The sequence below is a fragment of the Rana temporaria genome, chromosome 8 (genome assembly GCF_905171775.1).
Source record: "Rana temporaria chromosome 8, aRanTem1.1, whole genome shotgun sequence".
NCBI lineage: Eukaryota > Metazoa > Chordata > Amphibia > Anura > Ranidae > Rana > Rana temporaria.
This window is the reverse complement of record NC_053496.1, coordinates 183,311,464-183,327,170: the sequence shown is the minus strand read 5'-3', so window position 1 is coordinate 183,327,170 and position 15,707 is coordinate 183,311,464. Positions and strand designations below refer to the sequence as shown.

Here is a 15,707-nt window from a genome sequence, read left to right as displayed (position 1 = left end):
CTACGTTGAGCAATGACTATGGTGAAAAGCAACATTTTGCTGAACCCCAGAATCTCCATAAATCCAGTCTAGAGACATAAATTGTGTCTGCAGCACAGAGAAGGAAGATTATCCGAGAGAAATACAGGAATACAGGACGGGGAACACAGCTCAGGAAAGTGACCAGGGGATTACAGGCTGATATCACCCAGTCCCCGCCCTACTCTTGACCAATCAGTGAGCAGTATAGGTGGAGGAATGGATTTAGTGTTAATGACCCACCGGTGCTGATCTCTGTAGGAGTGTCCTCCTCTATAAATGTCCCCGTTATTCCATCCTCCTCCATAGACTGCTGATCATCCCTCACATACGTCTCTCCTTCTTCTTCTTCTGATTTCACCTCAACTTTAGGATCTCTCAGGTGTCCACTCTGAATATAGAATAAAAATGACATCAATGGTAACAATGCAGATAATGTACAGATCCTAATGCTACTATCAGTGATTGTTCCTCATCTACCTGATGATGGTGGGGGATGGTGTGACCTTCCTGTGTGGAATCCATCAAATCCTTGTGTCCTGAAAACTCCTCCATCACTCCATACTCCTCATCTTCCTCTTTATACTCCGTTTTAACAATAATATTATAATCCCCGAGGTTTCCAACCTGAATATATAATAAAATATTAATTGTAACACACAAGCTTGTACATATATATCGTGACTATCAATAATTGTTCCTCATCTACCTGATGATGGTGGGGGATGGTGTGATCTTCCTGTGTGGAATCCCGGGAATACAGAGGACGGGGACATCTCTCTGGTGGGTTCCCATTACTGGATCCATCTGTAGGAAACACACACACTGACTGAATACATTGTTTCTATGTGTTTATCAGATGATGGGGGATCTAGGTGGAGCCTCTGTACTGCTCTCTCCTTTACAATAAAGTCTCCTCTTACCCGGTGATGTGAGGGGCGGCTGATTCTCCATCATGACGTCCTTGTAGAGATCCTTGTGTCCTTCTAAATACTCCCACTCCTTCATGGATAATGTCCCAGAATTCCCGGCACCGCTCACCTCTCCTGTCAGCAGCTCCATCATCTTCTTGGTGACTTCTAGAATCTTCTCCATGTTGTGTCTCTCAGGTTTTAGGGAGTGAAATAGAGAGATTGTGATGGTCACCTTGTCACCAGACTTTACAGGAGGAAAACGCTGAAAGAACAAGGATAATATTATGAGATCCTCCCAGAATCCTCCTCACCTCTCCGGTCAGGTCTGTGTTTTATTAATAGAGATAAGAGTGATGTCATGTGACCTCCCAGAATCCTCCTCACCTCTCCGGTCAGGTCTGTGTTTTAATAATAGAGATAAGAGTGATGTCATGTGACCTCCCAGAATCCTCCTCACCTCTCCGGTCAGCAGGTAGATGATCTCTAGGTTGAAGTTTAGTATCTTCTCAGTCATGTGACTCCGTTCCTCCTCCATCCTCATTGGTGCCGTCATTTGATCTATACAGGTCTCCATGTTGACAGATAACTTTGGTAAATGAAATGAAGAATTATTTGGATGGTATTGATCACACACAATATGTGAGTGGGGGGATTGGAGAGGGATAAGGATGTGAGGGGTAGGAGGGGGGGGGGGTAATAAGAGGGTTGTTGTACTAACAGATCAAACTATAATTTGCTACATTTTCCATTGGACATTTTGACCTGCCGAAATTCTCTCAGAAATTCCCTTCTCTCTGTTGGGTTTGTTTGGTTTCTGAACTGGTTTGGATTAGTTTTAGATCTACAGATAAGGAATGATAAATTCAATCCTTCTTTTGACTTGTTTGCTAATCAGGATAATTGCCAGCTTCAAAGCTCCAATCTCCGGCAGCCTGCTGACTGATAGAAGTGATGTCACTGTCACTCTCTGCAGTACACGCTTGGTTAAAGCTCTCCGAAGGCCAGTCACTAAATAAAATGGTTAGCTTACAGTATTGTTTCACCTTGCTTTTGCTTGGTGCTTTGATGAGGCTTTGTTGGAGCTTTGATGAGGCTTCGGTGGAGCTTCGAGCGAGCTTTGCAATAGACTTCTATGGAGGCTTTGAAGAACCACTAAAGCTACATGGGGTAAACAAAAGCAAGGTGTAAACAGGACTGTAAGCTGACCATTTTATTTAGGGACAGCGTTCAGAGAGCTTTAACAAAGCCAGTCCGAAAGTGTAAACTAGCCGTTAATGTGTGTTGAAGCCAAAGCAAGTGTAAATGAGCCCTAAGGGGTTCTACGCTCCTCACTCCTGACTAAGTATCACTGCAGCTGCACATCAGGTCAATGTCTCACTGCCTGTGATTAGCGCAGCGCAGACTTCCTGGTGGGCTTTGCGAACACGCCGGAGCCCAATCTTCACTCCTGCATTGTGTTGGCTGTATATTGTAATGATTGCCCATTGGCTGCCTGTGTGGTGTAATAGTTGCCCTCTGTATGCCATGTATGGTCAGGATGGGCATTGTCTTGTCTTATTATTGTCAGTGCTGTTTTTTTAGAGGAACATATTACTAGAATTTAACTACCAAATGAAGAGAATGTTCCGGCTCCTTAAAGGGGTGTTCCAGGCATTTTTTGTGTTTATTAGAAGTCAGCAGTTACAAAAAGTGTAGCTGCTGGCTTTTAAAGCGGATGTGCCAGTATAAAAAAATATTAAAAGCCAGCAGCTACAAATACTGCAGCTGCTGACTTTTAATATTAGGACACTTACCTGTCCTGGAGTCCAGCGCCGTCAGCAGCAGGGGACGAGCGATCGCTCGTCTCTCTGCTGCTCCCCCCGCCATCCTCAGTGAGGGAACCAGGAAGTGAAGCACTCCGGCTTCACTACCCGGTTCCCTACGGCGCATGCACGAGTCGCGCTGCGCCCGCCGATTGGCTCACACGCTGTGTGCTGGGAGCCAAGTGTTCCCAGCACACAACTGGCGACAGACGGGAAGTCAGAAAAACCCGTCTTTTGCCCGTAGCGTGTGGCCGGAAGTGGGTGCAAATACCTGTCTTTAGACAGGTATCTGCACCCCCCTCAAAGGTGTCAAATGTGACACCGGAGGGGGGGGAGGGTGCCGATCAGCGTGAGTTCCACTTTAGGGTGGAGAACCGCTTTAATAAACACACACTCACCTGCTCCACGTTCCAGCGACGCGCCGGTCGGGGTTCCGCTCCTCTCCCCCCCTCCCCGGCCGGCGTCTTCATCCTAAGTGTGGGCACCCGGCCGAGACAGCTTTCGGCTTCACGGCCGGGCACCCACTGCGCATGCGCGAGCGGGGCTGCGCTCTCTCATTGGACAGGCGATCGCATGGGACCTGTCATGTGTCCCAGGCGATCGCCTACAGGGAGGGGCTGCAGTAAGGCGATTAAGCTATTCGCCTTACCAGCCCCTCGGCGGAAGGAGGAAGTGGGACAGGAAGTCCCACTCCTCCTGAACCCCCCACTCCCCCCTAAAAAAAATTACATGCCAAATGTGGCATGTAAGGGGGCGAGGAGTGGGTTAAGCGGAAGTTCCAATTTTGGGTGGAACTCCGCTTTAAGTGGGGAAATGTTCTGACCCTGAAGGGGTCAATCTAGGTTTCCACACTATATATGTGTGTAGCATCCTCTGCTGGAGATAAAAGACGTCACAGTGACTATGGAGGAAGAGGACGGACATGACGGGGTTACTGGGTGTAAATAGAAAATAATATCTTATTACCTCCTCTGCTGCCACTTCCAGCAACGTCTTCCCTCTACTTCCTCCCGACTCACCTCTCACCCGGAACTTCCTGTCTGTACCTGACATCACTTCCTGTCTAGGTAGAATTGCGATCACCATCTTGTGGAGCTCAGAGGAAATGCAGTGTCTCGTAGTGAGAACACGGCCTTGTGCTGTGTGTGTATGTATTGTATATCCTTATAGATGGGGTTACCTCCACTCCCACCAAGGGGGATAGAAATGTATTACTGAATAGTCCAGCCTTTCTTAGCCATTGTTCCTCCAAAGGCTTCTTCTAGGTAGGGTGACCAGACATCCCCAGTTTCAGGGGACAGTCCTCTGATTGAGGACACTGTCCCCGGACCAAGTCTGTCCCTGGTTTTGTCCCCAGATTGGATTTAATAGGGGGCAGGGCTATATAAGGCTTCATGTACACGGGACGTTGTTCAACTTCTCCTGACCGATTTAACTTGACAGCTAAAAACTAGCATCTAAAAACGGCCATTTAGCCACGTTTACATGCCGAGTTTAGCCGCATTTGGGTCTAAAAGCGTTTGAAAAGAAAATAATAATATTTTTTTCATTAAAATGAAAAACGTCTGTAAACAAAACGCTTAAAATGCCTCTAAACACGGCTTCTGAACGCATTTTTTGGGGTTCCAAAAAAAGCCTCTAAACTCCACTGCCTAGAAACAACTATAAACGACCCTGTGTACATGTACTGATAAGATAACATAGAGGAGAGATTGGGGATCCTGTGTACATGTACTGATAAGATAACATAGAGGAGAGATCGGGGATCCTGTGTACATGTACTGATAAGATAACATAGAGGAGAGATCGGGGATCCTGTGTACATGTACTGATAAGATAAAATAGAGGAGAGATCGGGGATCGTGTGTACATGTACTGATAAGATAACACAGAGAAGAGATCGGGGATCCTGTGTACATGTACTGATAAGATAACATAGAGGAGAGATCGGGGATCCTGTGTACATGTACTGATAAGATAACATAGAGGAGAGATCGGGAATCCTGTGTACATGTACCGATAAGATAACATAGAGGAGAGATCGGGGATCCTGTGTACATGTACTGATAAGATAACACAGAGGAGAGATCGGGGATCCTGTGTACATGTACTGATAAGTTAACACAGAGGAGAGATCGGGGATCCTGTGTACATGTACTGATAAGATAACATAGAGGAGAGATCGGGGATCCTGTGTACATGTACTGATAAGATAACAGAGGAGAGATTGGGGATCCTGTGTACATGTACTGATAAGATAACATAGAGGAGAGATCGGGGATCCTGTGTACATGTACTGATAAGATAACATAGAGGAGAGATCGGGGATCCTGTGTACATGTACTGATAAGATAACATAGAGGAGAGATCGGGGATCCTGTGTACATGTACTGATAAGATAACATAGAGGAGAGATCGGGGATCCTGTGTACATGTACTGATAAGATAACATAGAGGAGAGATCGGGGATCCTGTGTACATGTACTGATAAGATAACATAGAGGAGAGATCGGGGATCCTGTGTACATGTACTGATAAGATAACATAGAGGAGAGATCAGGGATCCTGTGTACATGTACTGATAAGATAACATAGAGGAGAGATCGGGGATCCTGTGTACATGTACTGATAAGATAACATAGAGGGGAGATCGGGGATCGTGTGTACATGTACTGATAAGATAACATAGAGGAGAGATCGGGGACCCTGTGTACATGTACTGATAAGATAACATAGAGGAGAGATCAGGGATCCTGTGTACATGTACTGATAAGATAACATAGAGGAGAGATCCGGGATCCTGTGTACATGTACTGATAAGATAACATAGAGGAGAGATCGGGGATCCTGTGTACATGTACTGATAAGATAACATAGTGGAGAGATCGGGGACCCTGTGTACATGTACTGATAAGATAACATAGAGGGGAGATCGGGGATCGTGTGTACATGTACTGATAAGACAACATAGAGAAGAGATCGGGGATCCTGTGTACATGTACTGATAAGATAACAGAGGAGAGATCGGGGATCCTGTGTACATGTACTGATAAGATAACATAGAGGAGAGATCCGGGATCCTGTGTACATGTACTGATAAGATAACATAGAGGAGAGATCGGGGATCCTGTGTACATGTACTGATAAGATAACATAGTGGAGAGATCGGGGACCCTGTGTACATGTACTGATAAGATAACAGAGGAGAGATCGGGGATCCTGTGTACATGTACTGATAAGATAACATAGAGGAGAGATCGGGGATCGTGTGTACATGTACTGATAAGATAACATAGAGGAGAGATCGGGGACCCTGTGTACATGTACTGATAAGACAACATAGAGGAGAGATCGGGGATCGTGTGTACATGTACTGATAAGATAACATAGAGGAGAGATCTGGGATCCTGTGTACATGTACTGATAAGATAACAGAGGAGAGATCGGGGATCCTGTGTACATGTACTGATAAGATAACATAGAGGAGAGATCGGGGATCCTGTGTACATGTACTGATAAGATAACAGAGGAGAGATCGGGGATCCTGTGTACATGTACTGATAAGATAACATAGTGGAGAGATCGGGGACCCTGTGTACATGTACTGATAAGATAACATAGAGGAGAGATCGGGGATCCTGTGTACATGTACTGATAAGATAACATAGAGGAGAGATCGGGGATCCTGTGTACATGTACTGATAAGATAACATAGAGGAGAGATCGGGGATCCTGTGTACATGTACTGATAAGATAACATAGAGGAGAGATCGGGGATCCTGTGTACATGTACTGATAAGATAACATAGTGGAGAGATCGGGGATCCTGTGTACATGTACTGATAAGATAACATAGTGGAGAGATCAGGGACCCTGTGTCAGTGGCGGACCGTCCATTGGGGCGCCGCCCCCCCCCAAAAAAAATATATATTTAAACATGTGCAAAAAGGAATGGTACTACTGCGCTACCATATATAAAACCACAAAACGTGAAAAAAACAGCAAAAAATATCAAATAACAAAAGCTGCGTATCTAATAGGTGAACAAAACCAAATTAATATGAACTGAGTAAATGATAGCGCTAGTGCTGAGTGAGTACAGTGTAAATGTTAATAATATAAATCATACATAGTGAGTATAAATAGCAACACTTATGAAAAAATACTATTAAGTCCAATGAAATGTTGGAATGAGTTCCTTATGGGTTAACACCCATATGCAGCCCTATGGTGAACAGCTGGCGTTTCCTCCTCAAGAGCTTCTCATTAGACAGACAATGACCTTTCCCATTAAAAAGATCCAAGCAGAAAACCTCAATATAAAGGAAGAAAAAAGAAAGAGGACAAGCCTCATAGCATAATACTGTAAAACAGAGGACAGTGGACAAGAGACTACACCGACGGTAATGAACTCACAAAACCGCCGATTAACACAGGCTCTGAGATATATTGCCGCTCAGTATGTTCATCTCCTCACTAGGATCGAAGTCCCGTCAAACATAGGCTCCTCCCCGAGCCTATGTTTGACGGGACTTCGATCCTAGTGAGGAGATGAACATACTGAGCGGCAATATATCTCAGAGCCTGTGTTAATCGGCGGTTTTGTGAGTTCATTACCGTCGGTGTAGTCTCTTGTCCACTGTCCTCTGTTTTACAGTATTATGCTATGAGGCTTGTCCTCTTTCTTTTTTCTTCCTTTATATTGAGGTTTTCTGCTTGGATCTTTTTAATGGGAAAGGTCATTGTCTGTCTAATGAGAAGCTCTTGAGGAGGAAACGCCAGCTGTTCACCATAGGGCTGCATATGGGTGTTAACCCATAAGGAACTCATTCCAACATTTCATTGGACTTAATAGTATTTTTTCATAAGTGTTGCTATTTATACTCACTATGTATGATTTATATTATTAACATTTACACTGTACTCACTCAGCACTAGTTAACACTAGCGCTATCATTTACTCAGTTCATATATTTAAACATGTCCCTTTTAAATAAAAAATCGAAAAACTGTCCTTACATGCACTGTGTCTGGGCGCCGGGCACAGTGCTGTGTGAGTAGCGCCACGTCTGTGCAATCACGAGATTGCAGACGTGGCGCTACATTGGCAGCAAAAAAATGCCTTTGTGGCGGAGCGCATCGCGCCACAGCTTTCGGTGCAATGGACGTGCACTTTGGCCGTGCGGGTGCACGGCACCCAGTATATTACTGTGCCTGTGCCGACGTCAGGAAGTGACGTCGGCACTCTCTAGCCCAAAGGGACGCACCTCCGTGAGCCAAGCATAGAGGTAGGTAAAACATCTCAGAAGCAGTTTCTAAGTGTTCGGCTCTGCGCCGGCATCCCCCATCCACCCACCCGCTCATTAAGTTGTTTTTTTAAGGTTCGGTGGATCGTCGGAAATAGCGTCCGCGGCACCCCCCCCCTTTCTCTCTTCTTTTAGGCTGCGGAGGAAATAACGGCCGGCACCCCCCATTGAATCACCCCCCCCCACTTTTTCAGATCGCGCAAATAGCAGCCGGATTAGACGCCCACCTCTGTCCCCCCCCCCCCCCGCTTATTACAGTTCTTTGATTATTGTCTAGAACATGGAAACCAAATGTCCCCCTCCCTGCTTATTAACTTTTTTTTTCTAAGGTTCGGCGGAACTAGCTGGGACACTTTCATTGGTCCCAGCTAGAGCAATACCTAAATTTTAGCTTTAGGGCTCAGTCAAACCATACATGCATTTTTTTTAATGTTCAGCTACAAACAGCCCCATAATGCATCCCCCCACTTATTATGGGGCTGTTTGTAGCTGAACATTAAAAAATATGCATGTATGGTTTGACTGAGCCCTAAAGCTAAAATTTAGGTATTGCTCTAGCTGGGACCAATGAAAGTGTCCCAGCTAGTTCCGCCGAACCTTAGAATTTTTTTTTAATAAGCAGGGGGACGGACGGACGACATTTGGTTTCCATGCTGCTATTTTTGGCGAACATGAAATAAAAAACTGTTAATAAGTGGGGGGGGGGGGAGATGCATTAACACTTTCGTTATTTTTTTTTAATGTCTGACGAAAATAGCACCCTTATTCCCCCCCCCCCCCAGTGTCGTTATTTCCGCAGCCTCTGTTAATCTCATGCAGTCAATATGTCCCCAGTATGGTAATATTGTGCAGTATGTCCGCAGTCTCTGGTAATATTGTGCAGTATGTCCGCAGTCTCTGGTAATATCATGCAGTATGTCCGCAGTCTCTGGTAATATCATGCAGTATGTCCGCAGTCTCTGGTAATATCATGCAGTATGTCCGCAGTCTCTGGTAATATCATGCAGTATGTCCGCAGTCTCTGGTAATATCATGCAGTATGTCCGCAGTCTCTGGTAATTTTGTGCAGTATGTCCGCAGTCTCTGGTAATATCATGCAGTATGTCCGCAGTCTCTGGTAATATCGTGCAGTATGTCCGCAGTCTCTGGTAATATCATGCAGTATGTCCGCAGTCTCTGGTAATATCATGCAGTATGTCCGCAGTCTCTGGTAATATCATGCAGTATGTCCGCAGTCTCTGGTAATATCGTGCAGTATGTCCGCAGTCTCTGGTAATATCATACAGTATGTTCGCAGTCTCTGGTAATATCATGCAGTATGTCCGCAGTCTCTGGTAATATCATGCAGTATGTCCGCAGTCTCTGGTAATTTTGTGCATTATGTCCGCAGTCTCTGGTAATATTGTGCATTATGTCCGCAGTCTCTGGTAATATTGTGCAGTATGTCCGCAGTCTCTGGTAATATTGTGCAGTATGTCCGCAGTCTCTGGTAATTTTGTGCATTATGTCCGCAGTCTCTGGTAATATTGTGCAGTATGTCCGCAGTCTCTGGTAATATTGTGCAGTATGTCCGCAGTCTCTGGTAATCTTGTGCAGTATGTCCGCAGTCTCTGGTAATCTTGTGCAGTATGTCTGCAGTCTCTGGTAATCTTGTGTAGTATGTCCGCAGTCTCTGGTAATATTGTGTAGTATGTCCGCAGTCTCTGGTAATATTGTGCAGCTGACTTCTAAAAAAAAATGGCAGAGGGAGAAACTTAACATTCTAATGGAGATTAGACATAAACAATTACTCACTTAAAGTGTGGCCTAGTCTCATCTGTCTCAACTGGCCACAAGGGGTCATCTGTTGACTTATGAAATTGATATGTCTAATCGCCATAATTGTACATAGATATAAATATATATTACGATAACAGTAGATGTGTCGTGGGGGAGAATTTCTGATAATTTAAATAGGCTGACAGTTAGGGCTTGAATATATCTAATTAGCACTCTCCGTGTTTGATATGCATGATAGCTTTGTGAGAAGGTGGCAGGAGACAACCAGTCTGCTACATCTTTTGAGATACAAAGCAAGCCAGGAAGAACCTCCCATTTGGAATCGGTAGACGAGATGGCGCCGACTTGAGTGGTTGTACCCTTCCATGAATAGACCGGAAAGTAACAAGCAAGATGTAATTAGTTTAAACTTCAAACCTATGCATAGCTAAAGATAGAAGGAAGTTGCCCATATTTGGAAAGGCAATTTCAGCCAATCAGAAGTGACGTCGGGATTATAAATTCAGGGGGTCTCATCAATAGAGAGGGGAGAGAGATGATGAGATCTCCCGGGCCCGGGATGTCAGTAGAGGGATGTCTGTAGCAAGGTAACTTATCAGAATCTATCTTCTCCCCTGCACTTATCATATACTTAGTCATAATTTGTTTTCTTAATACTTTTAGTGTGATGTGCTTATCTTGTATTTGAAACTAACTTTTACTCCCTTAGTTTAAATACTGTAACTGTATGCAGTGTATTAGATAGCTAATATATTTTCTCTAATAAAATATGTGTTATGTTAAAGCTTTCACTCTGGTCACAGAACCCTTTTTATTGTTCAATATATTTTTATTATCAGAGAAAAAATAATTGACAGACATAAACATAAATCATAAATCAGAATTCACACATCAATAATCAGTGATCAAAAAACAGAAATCAAAAATCAAGAGGACCAGCGTGACCGCATGTCATATCGAAAAAGCATACACAAAAAGTGTTATGGCACATAAAAGTACGCTTATTAGCTATGAACGGTAAGGACTCCGGGAGCCCCCGGGAACCCACCGCTCCCCGCTCCGTTACGGACAGAGTGGAACGGGCAGCTGATCCTCCGCTTACGCCTCTCAACCATATGAAAACAAACATAATCACAGGGAGCGTATAAACCAGTAAACATCATGAATAACGAAAAGTACCAGAGAAAGAAATAAGAGAGGGCTCAAGAAAGCGAAGAGAGAAAAAGTATTAGAGAAAAGAGAAGAAATCAGAATAAGAGGGGGAAGGTGGGGGGGGGGGGGGAATCCTCCGCCTCCGTCTGCCAACCTGTATCGGAAATACAAAAGAAATACGACTAAAAGGCCCACCAGTCACTAGCAAATATGGCATGTCAAGTGAGAGGGTACTTAAGTTGTATAACGTAGGACCTTACCGGACTTAGTTACAGAGTCTACACCACAGAACCATTTTTAAACCATATATGTGAGATATTAAATCTTAAATATACAGTTACTTGGTAACAACAGTCAATTTCCACCACCACCATGTTGGAACAGGAAGGGGCCATCGCCAAACTGTTCCCACAAAGTTGGGGAGCATGAAATTGTTCAAAATGTCTTGGTATGCTGACACCTTAGGAGTTCCCTTCCTTGGAACTAAGGGGCCAAGCCCAACCCCTGAAAAATAACCCCACACCATAAATCTCCCCTCCACCAAAAGATTTGGAGGGGTGGCCCAATACTTTTTGCACTGTAGTGTGGATGAGCGAGATTGGGGTGGTGGAACTTGACCGGCCTTCACAAAGTCCTGACCTCAACCCAACAAACACCTTGAGGATGAATTAGAGCGGGAACTGCGAGCCGGGCCTTCTTATCCAACATCAGTGCCTGACCTCACAACTACTCTTCTGGAAGAATGGTCAAACATTCCCATAGACACACTCCTAAACCTTGTGGACGGCCTTCCCAGAAGAGTTGAAGCTGTTATAGCTGCAAAGGGCGGGGCCAACTCAATATTGAACCTCAAGGACCAAGACTGGGATGCCATTAAAGTTCATGTGCATGTAAAGGCAGGCGTCCCAATACGTTTGGTAATATAGTGTATGTGGTATCGCTGCAATCGTCAGAAGCAGGAGATTTTTTTGGGGGTTGTTTTTTGGTGGAAGGTTATGGTTGTAACAAGAAATATACAGCTACATTTAAAAACGTGTTTATTTTTTTTTCTATTTTGGGCCAGTTCTCCTTTGATAATAAAAAAAAAATCAGGAGACATCAATCGCCATTTACCACCAAATGAAAGCCCAATTTGTCCTGAAACAAACGCGGTATAATCCACCCGGAGGCACAAAGTAGTTGTGATGATATGTACGGTTTTACTAACACATGTCAAAGTTGTAGAATTGTGCTTAGGCATTAACATTTGTTTTACCCTTAGGTGTGAAGGAGTTCACACAGTGATTGTCCAGCAACATTCATATACAAGTCATTTCCCGCACTCAAGGCACTAATACACCTCGAGGGTTGTGTGGGACCCCTGATGTACAGGAAGACGGGACTTCAGTGAGGAACATTTCCCTCACTCAGGACAGGGAGGTGGCTTCTCACCCGTGTGCAATCTCTGATGTCTGTTATGAGAGGACTTCTGTGAAAAACATTTCCCGCACTCAGGACAGGAATACGGCTTCTCACCCGTGTGAGTCCTCTGATGTGTGGAAAGACGGGACTTCTGTGAAAAACATTTCCCGCACTCAGGACAGGAATACGGCTTCTCACCCGTGTGAGTCCTCTGATGTGTGGAAAGATGGGTCTTCTGTGAAAAACATTTCCCGCACTCAGGACAGGAATACGGCTTCTCACCCGTGTGAGACCGCTGATGTGTGACAAGTTCTGATTTCAGTCCAAAACATTTTCCGCACTCAGAACAGGAATACGGCTTCTCCCCCGTGTGAGATCTCTGATGTATGGAAAGATATGACTTGCTTGAAAAACATTTCCCACACTCAGGACAGGGATACAGCTTCTCACCCGTGTGCAACGTCTGATGTCTGAGAAGAGTCGACTTCTTTGGAAAACATTCCTCGCACACAGAACATGAATACGGCTTCTCACCGGTGTGTGACATCTGATGTGTGTCAAGATTCATCTTATCTGAAAAAGATTTCCCACACTCAGGACAGGAATACGGTTTTTCACCCGTGTGAGACCTCTGATGTCTATTAAGATGGGAACTCTGTGAAAAACATTTCCCGCACTCAGGACATGAATACGGCTTCTCACCCGTATGTGATCTCTGATGGTAGGAAAGATGAGTCTTATTTAAAAAACATTTCCCGCACTCAGAACAGAAATATGGCTTCTCACCCGTGTGTGATTTTTGATGATAGGAAAGATTGGACTTAGCTGAGAAACATTTCCCACACTCAGGACAGGAATACGGCTTCTCACCCGTGTGAGATCTCTGATGTGTGACAAGATCTAATTTATGTACAAAACATTTCCCACACTCAGGGCAGGAATATGGTTTCTCACCCGTGTGCGACCTCTGATGTCTGAGAAGAGTCGACTTCTTTGGAAAACATTCCTCGCACACAGAACATGAATACGGCTTCTCACCGGTGTGTGACATCTGATGTGTGTCAAGATTAATCTTATCTGAAAAAGATTTCCCACACTCAGGACAGGAATACGGTTTTTCACCCGTGTGAGACCTCTGATGTCTATTAAGATGGGAACTCTGTGAAAAACATTTCCCGCACTCAGGACATGAATACGGCTTCTCACCCGTATGTGATCTCTGATGGTAGGAAAGATGAGTCTTATTTAAAAAACATTTCCCGCACTCAGAACAGAAATATGGCTTCTCACCCGTGTGTGATTTTTGATGATAGGAAAGATTGGACTTAGCTGAGAAACATTTCCCGCACTCAGGACAGGAATACGGCTTCTCACCCGTGTGAGATCTCTGATGTGTGACAAGATCTAATTTATGTACAAAACATTTCCCACACTCAGGGCAGGAATATGGTTTCTCACCCGTGTGAGATCTCTGATGTGTGACAAGTTCTGATTTCTGTCCAAAACATTTTCCGCACTCAGAACAGGAATACGGCTTCTCCCCCGTGTGAGATCTCTGATGTATGAAAAGATTTGACTTGCTTGAAAAACATTTCCCGCACTCAGTACAGGGATTCAGCTTCTCACCCGTGTGCAGCACCTGATGTCTGAGAAGAGTTGACTTCGCTGGAAAACATTTCTCGCACACAGAACATGAATACGGCTTCTCACCCGTGTGCGACATCTGATGTGTGTCAAGATTAATCTTATCTGAAAAAGATTTCCCACACTCAGGACAGGAATACGGTTTTTCACCCGTGTGAGACCTCTGATGTCTACTAAGATGGGAATTATGTGAAAAACATTTCCCGCACTCTGGACATGAATACGGCTTCTCACCCGTATGTGATCTCTGATGGTAGGAAAGATGAGACTTATTTAAAAAACATTTCCCGCACTCAGAACAGAAATATGGCTTCTCACCCGTGTGCGTCCTCTGATGTATGACAAGATCTGATTTCTGTACACAACATTTCCCACACTCAGGACAGGAATACGGCTTCTCACCCGTGTGTGTCCTCTGATGTCTGAGAAGTTCTGATTTCTGTACAAAACATTTCCCACACTCAGGACAGGAATACGGCTTCTCACCCCTGTGACACCTCTGATGTCTGAGAAGATTCGAACTGCCTGAAAAACATTTCCCGCACTCAGAACAGGAATGTGGCTTCTCACCTGTATGAAATGTTTTATGCATATTAAGACCAGACTTAGAATTGAAAGACTTCCCGCACTCAGTACAGGAAAACCTCTTATCTGTTGAAAGAACGGCACCGTCCCGCACAGTCTGAGGTTCCTCAGGATAAGAGGAATACGATGGTCCGGCACCGTCCCGCACAGTCTGAGGTTCCTCAGGATAAGAGGAATACGTTGGTCCGGCACAGTCCCGCACAGTCTGAGGTTCCTCAGGATAAGAGGAATATGTTGGTCCGGCACCGTCCCTCACAGTCTGAGGTTCCTCAGGATAAGAGGAATACGATGGTCCGGCACTGTCCCTCACAGTCTGAGGTTCCTCAGGATAAGAGGAATACGATGGTCCGGCACCGTCCCGCACAGGCTGAGGTTCCTCAGGATAAGAGGAATACGATGGTCCGGCACCGTCCCGCACAGTCTGAGGTTCCTCAGGATAAGAGGAATACGATGGTCCGGCACCGTCCCGCACAGTCTGAGGTTCCTCAGGATAAGAGGAATACGATGGTCCGGCACCGTCCCGCACAGTCTGAGGTTCCTCAGGATAAGAGGAATACGATGGTCCATCTACACTGTGTGGTGCCGGATGGACATTTGAGGTAGTCGGGTTTTCTCCTGGACTATACTGTGTGATGTCCTCATCTTCTACTTTACAGTCTGGAGACAAAGTGAGACAATCCTCTGAGGTTTTCCTCATCTCCCGTCCATCTACTAAAATAGAAATACAAAGATTATTACTAGACATGAGCTGATTGGTTCCCCCAAACCAGGACTCTGCCCACATGAGGCAGCTTTGCCTCTGAGGATCTTACAGTTCTACTCTCAATGTAACTAGTAAATGGGTCCTCTGATGGGTCCTCCTACCAGATCATTTCCTTATTCATGGACCTTAGTCAGAGAGTGAGGAAACAACGAGAACTGTCTTTTATAGGAGTGACAGTGATGAGGGGATTATAGGACGAGTGTCCCCACCCCCTCTATCACTCATTGCCATCTTCCCAACACAAGAAGTCCTGCACTTCCTTATTTAGTCCATGATTTAGTCATGAATAACTTCGGGCTGAGCCCCACCAGAGGTCAGAGAGTGAGGATGGGGGAGAACAACC

At 44.9% G+C, this 15,707-nt stretch overlaps 1 pseudogene; it reads right to left on the bottom strand.

The window, feature by feature from the left end:
- Nucleotides 1-12,370: 12,370 nt before the first annotated feature.
- Nucleotides 12,371-15,707, bottom strand: part of LOC120910596 — a 38,227-nt pseudogene continuing 34,890 nt past the window's right edge.